The sequence below is a fragment of the Dama dama genome, chromosome 9 (assembly GCF_033118175.1).
Source record: "Dama dama isolate Ldn47 chromosome 9, ASM3311817v1, whole genome shotgun sequence".
Taxonomy (NCBI): domain Eukaryota; kingdom Metazoa; phylum Chordata; class Mammalia; order Artiodactyla; family Cervidae; genus Dama; species Dama dama.
The window spans coordinates 52,023,580-52,036,173 of NC_083689.1; the positions used below are offsets into that span (position 1 = coordinate 52,023,580).

At 42.2% G+C, this 12,594-nt stretch overlaps 2 non-coding genes across 2 annotated transcripts; both read left to right on the forward strand.

Annotated features, from left to right (window-relative positions):
* Window positions 1-9,813: 9,813 nt before the first annotated feature.
* Window positions 9,814-9,936, forward strand: LOC133063026 (small nucleolar RNA SNORA26). Its single transcript, XR_009694336.1, has one exon. It is a non-coding gene; the product is annotated as a small nucleolar RNA SNORA26 (small nucleolar RNA).
* A 2,315-nt stretch (window positions 9,937-12,251) lies between these two features.
* Window positions 12,252-12,386, forward strand: LOC133063025 (small Cajal body-specific RNA 11). The gene has a single exon (XR_009694335.1). It is a non-coding gene; the product is annotated as a small Cajal body-specific RNA 11 (non-coding RNA).
* The last annotated feature ends 208 nt before the right edge of the window (window positions 12,387-12,594 follow it).

Below are 12,594 nucleotides of genomic sequence, written 5' to 3' on the forward strand. Positions count from 1 at the left end.
TGCTTGAGGCCAGGAACACAGCTCCAACAGGAACTGTGTTGAGGGCTACCCTTATTATTTATCTTCTTCTAATATTTTAAAATAATTTATTATAAAACATATACATAGAAAATGCCGTGAAACACACACACATATATGTATGTATATATATGGTTATACCACTACTAATAAAGCAAATATAACCATATAACCATCACCCAGATCAAAAAACAAAATGTCACCACCTTGGAAGCTCTTCCTCCACTCACTTTCCTTTCTGGAGGTGAACTCTATCTTGACTTTCATAATTGTCATTTATTTATTTTTCTTTACAGATTTACCAACTGTTGACAGTCATAAGTAAAATGTGGTTTTGACTATTAACAGCTTCCCTCCAGGGCCCAGCCTCCCACTCCAGGCTCCCCTGTTGTCTCTAGGCTGTAGCTCAACACTTCTACTCAGACTGCCATTCAAGTCTTCTTGGAAGATCCTCTTCTTCCTGAATCCCTTATTCAATTCCATCTTAAGGAACAGTGCATGGGAAGTCAAAAGTCAAAACTGCATGTCTGAAATGTCTTTATTGTATCTGCAAATTTGATAGTTTGGCTCAGAATTGAATTCCAGTTTAAAAACTGATTTCTATGAAGTGTCTGAAGGCATTTCTCCATTGCCTCTTCTAATGTGCTTTTAAGACTTCTGATGTCATTCTTATTCTTGTTCCTTTGTGGATGCCCTGTATTTCCCATCTAGAAGATTTGAGGATCTTTTCTTTATGCCTGGTTCTGGAGTTTGGAAGTGATGGAACCTGGGTAGCACTAACCAGATGCCCCTTCAGGAATGCAGTTATTGCCCCAATTTCTGGGAATGCTGCCATGACCCTCAGCTTTCAGCCCTCTTTGGAGAATGCCTTGGCTGAAGAAAATGTCCAGGACTAGCCTGTATCAAATAACTGACAACACAGTCAGGGGAAGGGTGAAGGCCCAGCTTTCTCACCTTAACTGGCAACAGTTCTGCAGACCTATCCCAGCTGTAGAGTTCTCTGTGACGGGTCAGCTGGGGTCTTCACTGGGCCTGAACCACAGTCCAGCTTCTTCCTCTGCCCTCTCCTTCCCCTTCCTTCCACAGACAATGATCCCAAGAGCACTCTCCTAAGTGTCCTGCCCTTCATCAGAGAGTTTCCTCCCAGAGAACCCAACGTGCAACTACAACAAGCCTTGCTGTGGGTCTTGTTTGTATTCATCATGTTGAACAAATCAGTAGGGCCAGTATTCTTGCTAACATTTACCTCCACTGTATGTTGGCGTACCCATTTTAGAGATGCACAGACTACAGAAGTGAAATAACTTACACAACAAGGTCACAGGTAGTACAACAGGTAGTAAGTAGCAGAAATGGGATTTGAAACCAGGATTAGTACAAAACCAGTGTAATGCTTGCTTCTGGCTTGGCTGTGGGAGTTTCAGCTACACATGTGAGTCCCAAGCTTGTTGAGGAAGGAAAGAGGAGCAGGCAGGAGCCAAGAACACAGCATGGACACAGTTACCCTTATCCTTTCAGTGCAAGGCACTTTGTTCCCATGGGATAAAACTGATTCTGCCTGCTGCAACAGATCTTATGCCTTCAGGTACCATGGCATCCATTCAGATAAAAGCTGAGTGTCTCTATGTAAGACGTTCTGATAAATACTGAGACAGGAGCACCTGGTTAAAAAAAAAAAAAAGATGAAGTGGGAAAACAGAGGTTCTATCTACTGTGTTTCTCTTATGGCAAGTATTTGGTGTTTAATTTTATTGCCAGGAAAGCTCATGTGACATTGAAAAGATCCATTCTCTCTGGGCCTGTTTTCCTTTGTAAAAATCAAAGGTTTAAAATAGATAAATCCCATGGACTTTAAAAAACCTCGTGAATAGCCATAAATTGAATACCTATTACTAAGACACATACTTTCATTGAACAAATATTTATTGAATGCTTGTTACAAGCCAAGCATACTTCTAGGCACATACAGAACACACAGTTCTGGGGATATGTAAGTGCACAAAACAAATGAAAATATCTGAACTGAAGGATCTGACATTGCACTGGGACACTTACTTAGTGCTTACCTTGTGCCAAGAAGAGGTCTGAGCGCTTGTGGATATATCAACTCATTTATTCCTCATGACAGCTCTATGAGGTAGCTATTATTAACATCATTCCCAGTTTATAGCTGAAGATAGAGGTGTAGAAACACCAAACTGTACTTGATACAAACCTGTGATACAAACCCAAGCAATCTGGTTTTAAGGTCTAGGCTCTTGTGTTATGCCACCACTGACACTGGAAAAGTCCAAGGAAACTATTTTCAAATTTATTGGTTTTAAAATTCTTGCCAAAAGATGATGACCTTGTAAAGCTAACATAAAAGGCTACTTTCAGAACAGTACGTACTTAGAAGATTTACAACACAGAGAAACATTTTCTATTTTATATTAATAGAAATTGAAAGACAGAAATCATTCTTTTAGTAGCCAGGTTAAATTCTAAATAGAAATGATAACCACATTTCATTCCAGCATGATTGTATAGGGTATAATTTAAATGAATATAGTGCCAGTTGGGAGCATTAAGAAATTTCTTTTTCTTTCTAAGTTTCTTATTTTTGATTTACATATAGTTTACATTCCTTGAGAAAATCTGACAACTGGAATAATCACCTTCACTTTATTTTGTAGGTGACAACTAACAATTATAATATGGATCTCCCTACTGAACATCATAGCTTAGCCTAGCCTACCCTAAACATGGTCAGTACACTTAACATGAGCCTAGAGTTGGGCAAAATTATCTAACACAAAGCCTATTTTATAAAGTGTTGAATATCTCCTGTAATGTATTGACAACCATACTGAAAGTGAACAAAATGTATAGGTATAGAATGGTTGTAAGTTGTTTACCCTTGAGATCATGTGACTGACTCAGAGCTGTGGCTCGCTGCCACTGCCCAGCATCATGAGAAGTATTAATCGGTAGCCTGGGGAAAGAGCAAAATTCAAAATTCAAAGTACAGTTTTTCCACTGAATGCATATTGCTTTCACATCATTGTAAAGTCGAAAAATCTTAAGTTGAACTAGCTGGGGATGTACATTGTATGCTGATATTAACTTATGTCACTAACAGAAGGATCTGTAGGACAGGAGGGTCTGTATAGGAATTTGCTATACCTGGAGCCTTCAGGTGCACCCTCTGTGGTGAGAATGTTTCTGCCCAAACTCAAGGCAGGTTCCAAGAGAAAGTCTGGATGACAAGGCAGCCTGGGTAAATTTTCAGATTCCTCCATCAGGATTGGAGGAACTCTTTGATATCATTTTGCCCAGGTACCTTACTTTACCACTTGAGGAGGAAACTGAGGCTCAGAGGGGAATGAAGTTAATGGTAGATACAAAGCTAGAGCTGAGGTCTCCTGACGGGATGATCAACTGTCCCAAATTTCCCAAAATGTGGGATTTTTGGTGTTAACATAGGGCAAGCTGAGGGAGAAGCAGGGTGAGTTGGTCACTCTGACTCTTAGTTTTGGCTATCCACTGCTTCTTAAAATATTTTCACAACGCTACATCATTCCCTTCTGGCCCCAACCTCAGGAAGAACCTTCATCTGTTTCCTTTGACTTCCCTTTCGAGTTTCATACAGAATTGTTAAGACTGTATCCTCCTACTATTGCCCATTTCTCTTCAAGCCCCTCTCTTTTGTTTCCTCTGGAAAAGCAGAATTTGCAGGGCAAGTAGGGTGATGGTCATTTAGGAACTAAGAGAGAATGATTTCATCTCTAGAAATCCAAGAAAACCTGAATGATCCAAATGATATCCAGAGAGTGAAACAGTACCCCTCATAGCCCATGGAAGGTAAGAACTGGCCTCTGTATAGGTAGACAGTTCCTGAAAAGGTGGGATTTCACAGCCAGGGATGGCTCCCCCACCTTCATCTCCATCCAGTTAGTCTACCCATCTTTCAAGTCCTATTTCTGCCACAAGCCTTCCTGAGTACTGCAGTTTACCATGGCTCCTCCCTTGTGACACAGCTACTACATCTATCATTCAGCTGGCATTCCACCCCTCAATTTAAATTTTCCTGGGATTCCATACTGCCCTGGTACCCCAACCTTACTTCCTACTCATTTTCTTGCTTCCTTTGCTGGTGTCACTTGGGTGAGAACTGATCCTTGGCCTTCCGCTCTTTTGTCTCAGTTCCTTCCGTCTCTGTGATGCCTCACACAGTCTCACAGCTTCAGTTATTTCCTCCCCACAGACGACTCCCAAATCTAGACCTTCAGAATTTTGTATTCTCTCCCCAGCTCCTAACCAAATTTCCAACTACCAAAGAAACATTTCCATGGGGCTCTGCTGCCATCACCTTTCTCACCAAGTAAGGCCTGACCTCCCAGATTGACACTGTCAGCCTCTCCCCAGTCACAAAGGGTGGAAAATGCTGACACGGACGTGGGGATCAAGGATGAGGGACAAGGGTAAGTACTATCAACAAAAATAAAAAAGAAATCTAAGAAAGATTACCAAAAATTCAGACTTAAATTGAAGAGAGTGGGGGAAACCACTAAACCATTCAGGTATGACCTAAATCAAATCCCTTATGATTATACAGTGGAAGTGACAAATAGATTTAAGGGACTAGATCTGATAGACAGAGTGCCTGATGAACTATGGACGGAGGTTTGTGACATTGTACAGGAGACGGGGATCAAGACCATCCCCAGGAAAAAGAAATGCAAAAAAGCAAAATGGCTGTCTGAGGAGGCCTTACAAATAGCTGTGAGAAAAAGAGACGCAAAAAGCAAAGGAGAAAAGGAAAGATATACCCATTTGAATGCAGAGTTCCAAAGAATAGCAAGGAGATATAAGAAAGTCTTTCTCAGGGATCAACGCAAAAAAATAGAGGAAAACAATAGAATGGGAAAGACTAGAGATCTCTTCAAGAAAATTAGAGATATCAAGGGAACATTTCATACAAAGATGGGCTCAATAAAGGACAGAAATGGTATGGACCTAACAGAAGCAGAAGATGTTAAGAAGAGGTGGTTAGAATACACAGAAGAACTATACAAAAAAGATCTTAATGACCCAAATAACCATGATGGTGTGATCACTCACCTAGAGCCAGACATCCTGGAATGTGAAGTCAAGTGGGTTTTAGGAAGCATCACTGCGAACAAAGCTAACGGAGGTGAAGGAATTCCAGCTGAGCTACTTCAGATCCCAAAAGATGATGCTGTGAAAGTGCTGCACTCAATATGGCAGCAAGTTTGGAACACTCATCAGTGGCCATAGGACTGGAAAAGGTCAGTTTTCATTCTAATCTCAAAGAAAGGCAATGCCAATGAATGCTCAAACTACCGCACAATTGCACTCATCTCACACACTAGGAAAGTAATGCTTAAACTTATCCAAGCCAATCTTCAGCAATACGTGAACCAAGAACTTCCAGATGTTCAAGCTGGTTTTAGAAAAGGCAGAGGAACCAGAGATCAAATTGCCAACATCTGCTGGATCATTAAAAAAGCAAGAGAATTCCAGAAAAATATCTATTTCTGATTTATTGACTATGTCAAAACCTTTGACTGCGTGGATCACCACAAACTGTGGAAAATTGTGAAAGAGATGGCAATATCAGACCACCTGATCTGTCTCTTGAGAAATCTGTATGCACGTCAGGAAGCAACAGTTAGAACTGGACATGGAACAGCAGATTGGTTCCAAATAGGAAAAGGAGTACATCAAGGCTGTATATTGTCACCCTGCTTATTTAACTTATATGCAGAGTACATCATGAGAAACACTGGGCTGGAGGAAGCACAAGCTGGAATCAAGATTGCTGGGAGAAATATCAATAACCTCAGATAGGGAGATGATACCACCCTTATGGCAGAAAGTGAAAAAGAACTAAAGGGCCTCTTGATGAAAGTGAAAGAAGAGAGTGAAAAAGTTGGCTTAAATCTCAACATTCAGAAAACTAAGATGATGGCATCTGGTCCCATCACTTCATGGCAAATAGATGGGGAAACAGTGGAAACAGTGAGAGACTTTATTTTGGGGGGCTCCAAAATCACTGCAGATGGTGACTGCAGCCATGAAATTAAAAAACACTTGCTCCTTGGAAGGAAAGTTATGACCAACCTAGACAGCATATTAAAAAGCAGAGACATTACTTTGCCAACAAAGGTCCGTGTAGTCAAGGCTATGGTTTTTCCAGTAGTCATGTATGGATGTGAGAGTTGGACTATAAAGAAAGCCGAGCGCCAAAGAATTGATGCTTTTGAACTATGATGTTGGAGAAGACTCTTGAGAGTCCCTTGGACTGCAAAGAGATCCAACCAGTCAGTTTTAAAGGAAATCAGTCCTGAATATTCATTGGAAGGACTGATGCTGAAGCTGAAGCTCCAATACTTTGGCCACTTCATGCGAAGAGCTGACTCATTTGAAAAGACCCTGATGCTGGGAAAGATTGAGGGCAGGAGGGAAAGGGGACAACAGAGGATGAGATGGTTGGATGTCATCACCAACTCAATGGATATGAGTTTGGTAGGCTTTGGGAGTTGGTGTTGGACAGGGAGGCCTGATGTGCTGCAGCTCATGGGGTTGCAAAGAGTCGGACATGACTGAGAGACTGAACTAAAGAAAGAAATGGAAAATTTAATTTGAGCCAAATTGAGGATTATAACCTGGGAGAGAGTCTCTCAGAGAGTTCTGAGGACTGTTTCAAAGAATAAGGGAGGTGGTTAGTACATATGTGAGAGGCGAAAGTCACCTCTAAGCAAGCACACAAGTCTTGTGGAAGATTACTGCTAGGTAACAGGAACAGATATCTTAGTGGTTTGTATGGGAAGAACCAAGAATCCAGGTTCATAAAAAATGTATCCTGAAACTATCTAACCATCTGAAAGCCTGTTCTGTTACATTTACCAGAGCACAGAGTGCCTCATCCTAATCTTCACCCTGAATTCCTTTTGGGGTTTTAATGTAAGTGACTATTCAGTTCAGTTCAGTTCAGTTCAGTCACTCAGTCATGTCCAACTCTTTGCAATACCATGGACTGCAGCATGCCAGGCTTCCCTGTCTATCACCAACTGCCAGAGCCTACTCAAACTCATGTCCATCGAGTTGGTGATGCCATCCAACCATCTCATCCTCTGATGTCCCCTTCTCCTCCCACCTTCAATCTTCCCCAGCATCAGGGTCTTTTCCAATGATTCAACTCTTCGCATGAGGTGGCCAAAGTATTGGAGTTTCAGCTTCAGCATCAGTCCTTCCAATGAACACCCAGGACTGATCTCCTTTAGGATGGACTGGTTGGATCTCCTTGCAGTCCAAGAGACTCTCAAGAGTCTTCTCCAGAACCACAGTTCAAAAGCATCAATTCTTCAGCGCTCAGCTTTCTTTATAGTCCAACACTCACATCCATACATGACTACTGGAAAAACCATAGCCTTTACTAGATAGACCTTTGTTGGCAAAGTAATGCCTCTGCTTTTTAATATGCTGTCTAGGTTGGTCATAACGTCTTTTAATTTCATGGCTGCAGTCACCATCTGCAGTGATTTTGGAGCCCCCCAAAATAAAGTCAGCCACTGTTTCCACTGTTTCCCCATCTATTTGCCATGAAGTGATGGGACCAGATGCCATGATGTTAGTTTTCTGAATGTTGAGCTTTAAGCCAACTTTTTCACTCTCCTCTTTCACTTTCATCAAGAGGCTTTTTAGTTTCTCTTCACTTTCTGCCATAAGGGTGGTATCATCTGCATATCTGAGGTTATTGATATTTCTCCCAGCAATCTTGATTCCAGCTTGTGCTTCTTCCAACCCAGCGTTACAGTCCCCTATAATGAAAAGGGCATCTTTATGGGGTGTTAGTTCTAGAAGGTCTTGTAGGTCTTCATAGAACCGTTCAACTTCAGCGTCTTCAGCATTACTGGTCAGGGCTTAGACCTGGATTACCGTGATATTGAATGGTTTGCCTTGGAAATGAACAGAGATCATTGTGTCATTTTTGAGATTGCATCCAATTACTGCATTTCAGACTCTATTGTTGACTATGATGGCCACTCCATTTCTTCTAAGGGATTCTTGCCCACAATAGTAGATATAATAGCCATCTAAATTAAGTTCACCCATTTCAGTCCGTTTTAGTTTGCTGATTCCTAGAATGTCAACTTTCACTCTTGCCATCTCCTGTTTGATCACTGACCACCTCCAATGGACCTAACATTCCAGGTTCCTATGCAATATTGCTCTTTACAGCATCGGACTTTGCTTCTATCACCAGTCACATGCACAACTGGGTTGTTTTTGCTGTGGCTCCATCTCTTCATTCCTTCTGGAGTTATTTCCCCACTGATCTCCAGTGGAGATGGATGAAACACAAGCTGGAATCAAGATTGATGGGAGAAATATCAATAACCTCAAATATGCAGGTGACACCACCTTTATGGCAGAAAGTGAAAAAGAACTAAACGGCCACTTGAAGAAAGTGAAAGAGGAGAGTGAAAAAGTTGGCTTAAAGCTCAACATTCAGAAAACAAAGATTATGGCATCTGGTCCCATCACTTCATGGCAAATAGATGGGGAAACAGTGGAAACAGTGAGAGATTTTATTTTGGGGGGCTCCAAAATCACTGCAGATGGTGACTGCAGCCATGAAATTAAAAGACGCTTACTCCTTGGAAGGAAAGTTATGACCAACCTAGACAGCATATTAAAAAGCAGAGACATTACTTTGCCAACAAAGGTCCGTGTAGTCAAGGCTATGGCTTTTCCAGTAGTCATGTATGGATGTGAGAGTTGGACTATAAAAAAAGCTGAGCGCTGAAGAATTGATGCTTTTGAACTGTGGTGTTGGAGAAGACTCTTGAGAGTCTCTTGGACTGCAAGGAGATCCAACCAGTCCATCCTAAAGGAGATCAGTCCTGGGTGTTCACTGGAAGGACTGATGCTGAAGCTGAAACTCCAATACTTTGGCCACCTCATGCAAAGAGTTGACTCATTGGAAAAGACCCTGATGCTGGGAAAGATTGATGGCAGGAGGAGAAGCAGACAACAGAGGATGAGATGGTTGGATGGCATCATTGACTCGATGGACATGAGTTTGAGTAAGCTCTGGGAGTTGGTGATGGACAGGGAGACCTGGCGAGCTGTGGTTCATGGGGTCGCAAAGATTCAGACACGACTGAGTGATTGAACTGAACTGATCTCCAGTAGCATATTGGATGGAGAAGGCAATGGCAACCCACTCCAGTACTCTTGCCTGGAAAATCCCGGGGATGGAGGGGCCTGGTGGGCTGCATTCCATGGGGTCACTGGGAGTCAGACACGACTGAGAGACTTCACTTTCACATTTCACTTTCATGCAGTGGAGACAGAAATGGAAACCCACTCCAGTACTCGTGCCTGGAGAATCCCAGGGACGGGGGAGCCTGGTGGGCTGCCATCTATGGGGTCGCCCGGAGTCGGACACACCTGAAGCAACTTCGCAGCAGCAGCAGCATATTGGGCACCTATTGACCTGGGGAGTTCATCTTTCAGTCTCCTATCTTTTTGCCTTTTCATGCTGTTCATGGGGTTCTCAAGGCAAGAATACTGAAATGGTTTGCCATTCCCTTCTCCAGGGGACCACATTTTGTCAGAACTCTCCACCATGACCTGTCCGTCTTGGGTGGCCCTACATGGCATGGCTCATGGTTTCATTGAGTTAGACAAGGCTGTGGTCCGCGTGATCAGATTTTTTAGTTTCTGTGATTGTGGTTGTCAGCCTGTCAGCCCTCTGATAGAGAAGGATAAGAGGCTTACGGAATGCCCTTTTAAGGCTGATGCAGTGCCTTAAGAGGCTAACACAGGAGGGTAAAGAAAGTTTCCATAAAACCCAGAGAAGAGATTTTTAGAACTCCTCTCTGGATCCTGTCTGGAGTCACAACTGAACCGGAAGATTTTAAGTCTTAGCACTTACTAGTATGTGTATAGTTAATACCAAAGTCATTAAATTTAAACTTGAAAAAAAAAAAAAAAAAAGAGGCTTATGGAAGCTTCCTGATGGGAGAAACTGACTGAGGTGAAAACTGAGTCTTGTTCTGATGGGCAGTACCATGCTCAGTAAATCTTTAATCCAATTTTCTGTTTATGGGTGGAGCTGTGTTCCCTTCCTCTATTTACCTGGGGCCAGACTATAATGGGACCTCCTTCAAAAGATCCCACACATGTACTGCTACACTCAGTGCCCCCAACCCTGCATCAGGCCACCACCAACCCATGCCTCCACTGGAGACTCCTGGACACTCACAAGCAAGTCTGGGTCAGTCTCCTGTTGGGTATTTTTAGGACAATAAAAACACTGTTTGCTACCATAATGATGGATGCCTGTCATTATATATTTGTTTGAGCCCATAGAATAAGCAACATCAAGAGTGAACCCTAATGTAAACTATGGACTTTGAGCGATTACAATGGGTCAGTGTAAGTAGAAACGTACCATTGTGGTAAGCAATACTGATAACAGGGGAAGTTACATGTGTATGGGAACAGGGCATATATGGGAATCTCTGTACTTTTCTCTCAATTTTTTTGTAAATCTAAAACTACCCTAAGAAAATAAAGTTGTTAAAAAATACTACATATGTACATACGTAAATGCACCCAGAAATAAGATCAGTGGTTGCCAGGGACTATGATGGTGGAGGGGTTGATTATAAAGAGCACAGAAGAATTTGGAGTAATGGAAATGTTCTATGTGTTGATTGTGATGGTTACTACATAACTGTGCATATTTGTCAGAACTTTTCATATATCAATGCTTAAAAAGGATAAAGTTTACTGTGTGTAAGTTATGCCTTACTAAACTTGACTTTTAAACATTCCTAAGAATGTGTATCTTTTAAAATTCATTGAACAAATATCTACTGAATGTCATCTATGTACCCAGCACTATTGTAGGCCCTGAGGATACAACAATGACTAAAATAGACAAAATTCTGTTTTCATGATGTTTATATTCTGTTACAGGAAACAGACAATAAAGGTTAGCATGTAAAATATCTAGCCTGTTTGTGTTGAGATTTGCTATCAGAGTAGATGTTGGGTGTGAGGAAAAAGAGTCTAGAATTGCCCTGGGAAATAGATGGGGAAACAGTGGAAACAGTGAGAGACTTTATTTTGGGGGGCTCCAAAATCACTGCAGATGGTGACTGCAGCCATGAAATTAAAAGACGCTTACTCCTTGGAAGGAAAGTTATGACCAACCTAGACAGCATATTAAAAAGCAGAGACATTACTTTGCCAACAAAGATCCATCTAGTCAAAGCCATGGTTTTTCCAGTGATCATACATGGATATGAGAGTTGGACCGTGAAGAAAGCTGAGTGCCAAAGAATTGATGCTTTTGAACTGTGGTGTTGGAGAAGACTCTTGAGAGTCCCTTGGACTGCAAGGAGATCCAACCAGTCCATCCTAAAGGAGATCAGTCCTGGGTGTTCATTGGAAGCACTGATGCTGAAGCTGAAACTCCAATACTTTGGCCACCTCATGCAAAGAGTTGACTCATTGGAAAAGAGCCTAATGCTGGGAGGGATTGGGGCAGGAGGAGAAGGGGACGACGGAGGATGAGATGGCTGGATGGCGTCACTAACTCGATGGACATGAGTTTGAGTAAACTCCAGGAGCTGGTGATGGACAGGGAGACCTGGCATGCTGCGATTCATGGGGTCGCAAAGATTCAGACACGACTGAGCGACTGAACTGAACTGAACTAAAGGATAGAGTTGCCATTTACTGAGATGGGATGACTTGTTAGAGGATCAGATTGAGAGTGAAGAGGAAGAGAACAGGAAGCTCTGTTTTGGACATGTCACATTTGAAATGCTTGCTCAATAGCCAATAAGGCCTTCCTGGAGAATGTCCAGTAGGCAGTTGGATATACAAGTTTAAAGGGACTTCCCTGGTGGTCCAGTGGTTAAGATTCCACTTTCCAATGTGGAGGTTCAATCCCTGGTCAGGGAACTAACATCCCACATGACTCAGGGCAACTAACCCAGGCACCACAACTACTGAGCCCACATCCCTCCATTGGAGGGCCCACATGCCGCGAACTGTATGCTCTCTGAAGCCCACAGAGAGCCACACCTAGAGGGAAGCCCTCACATGGCAGTGCTGCTACAAAGACCTGACACAGTCAAAAATGAATAAACACATGTATTTTTTTTTAAGTTTGGAGCTAAAATAAAAAGTTTGGAGCTTATGTGAGGTCTGTTATAAAGATATAACTTAGGTGAGGTGTAAAGATATAACTCTGGAGTCTGGCAGGACATGCAGCAATCTCCCTCTCAGGAGGTCTGCCCTAAGAATAGGGCTAACTCTTGAAGGCGAAAGGGGATAATTTAAGAGAAAAAAAAAAAAGATATTATTTTGGGATGGTTACCATGTGGGAGTAAATACAGATAAAAAATAGAGGATGTCTGAGGAAGGAGCCTCAAGACTTTCCAACATTAGTAGGTCAGAGAAATGATGAGGAAAAGCAGATGGAAACAGAGCGACCAGAGGTAAAAGGAAAACCAATCCTGTGAAGTCCTGGAAGCTGCAAGAAAC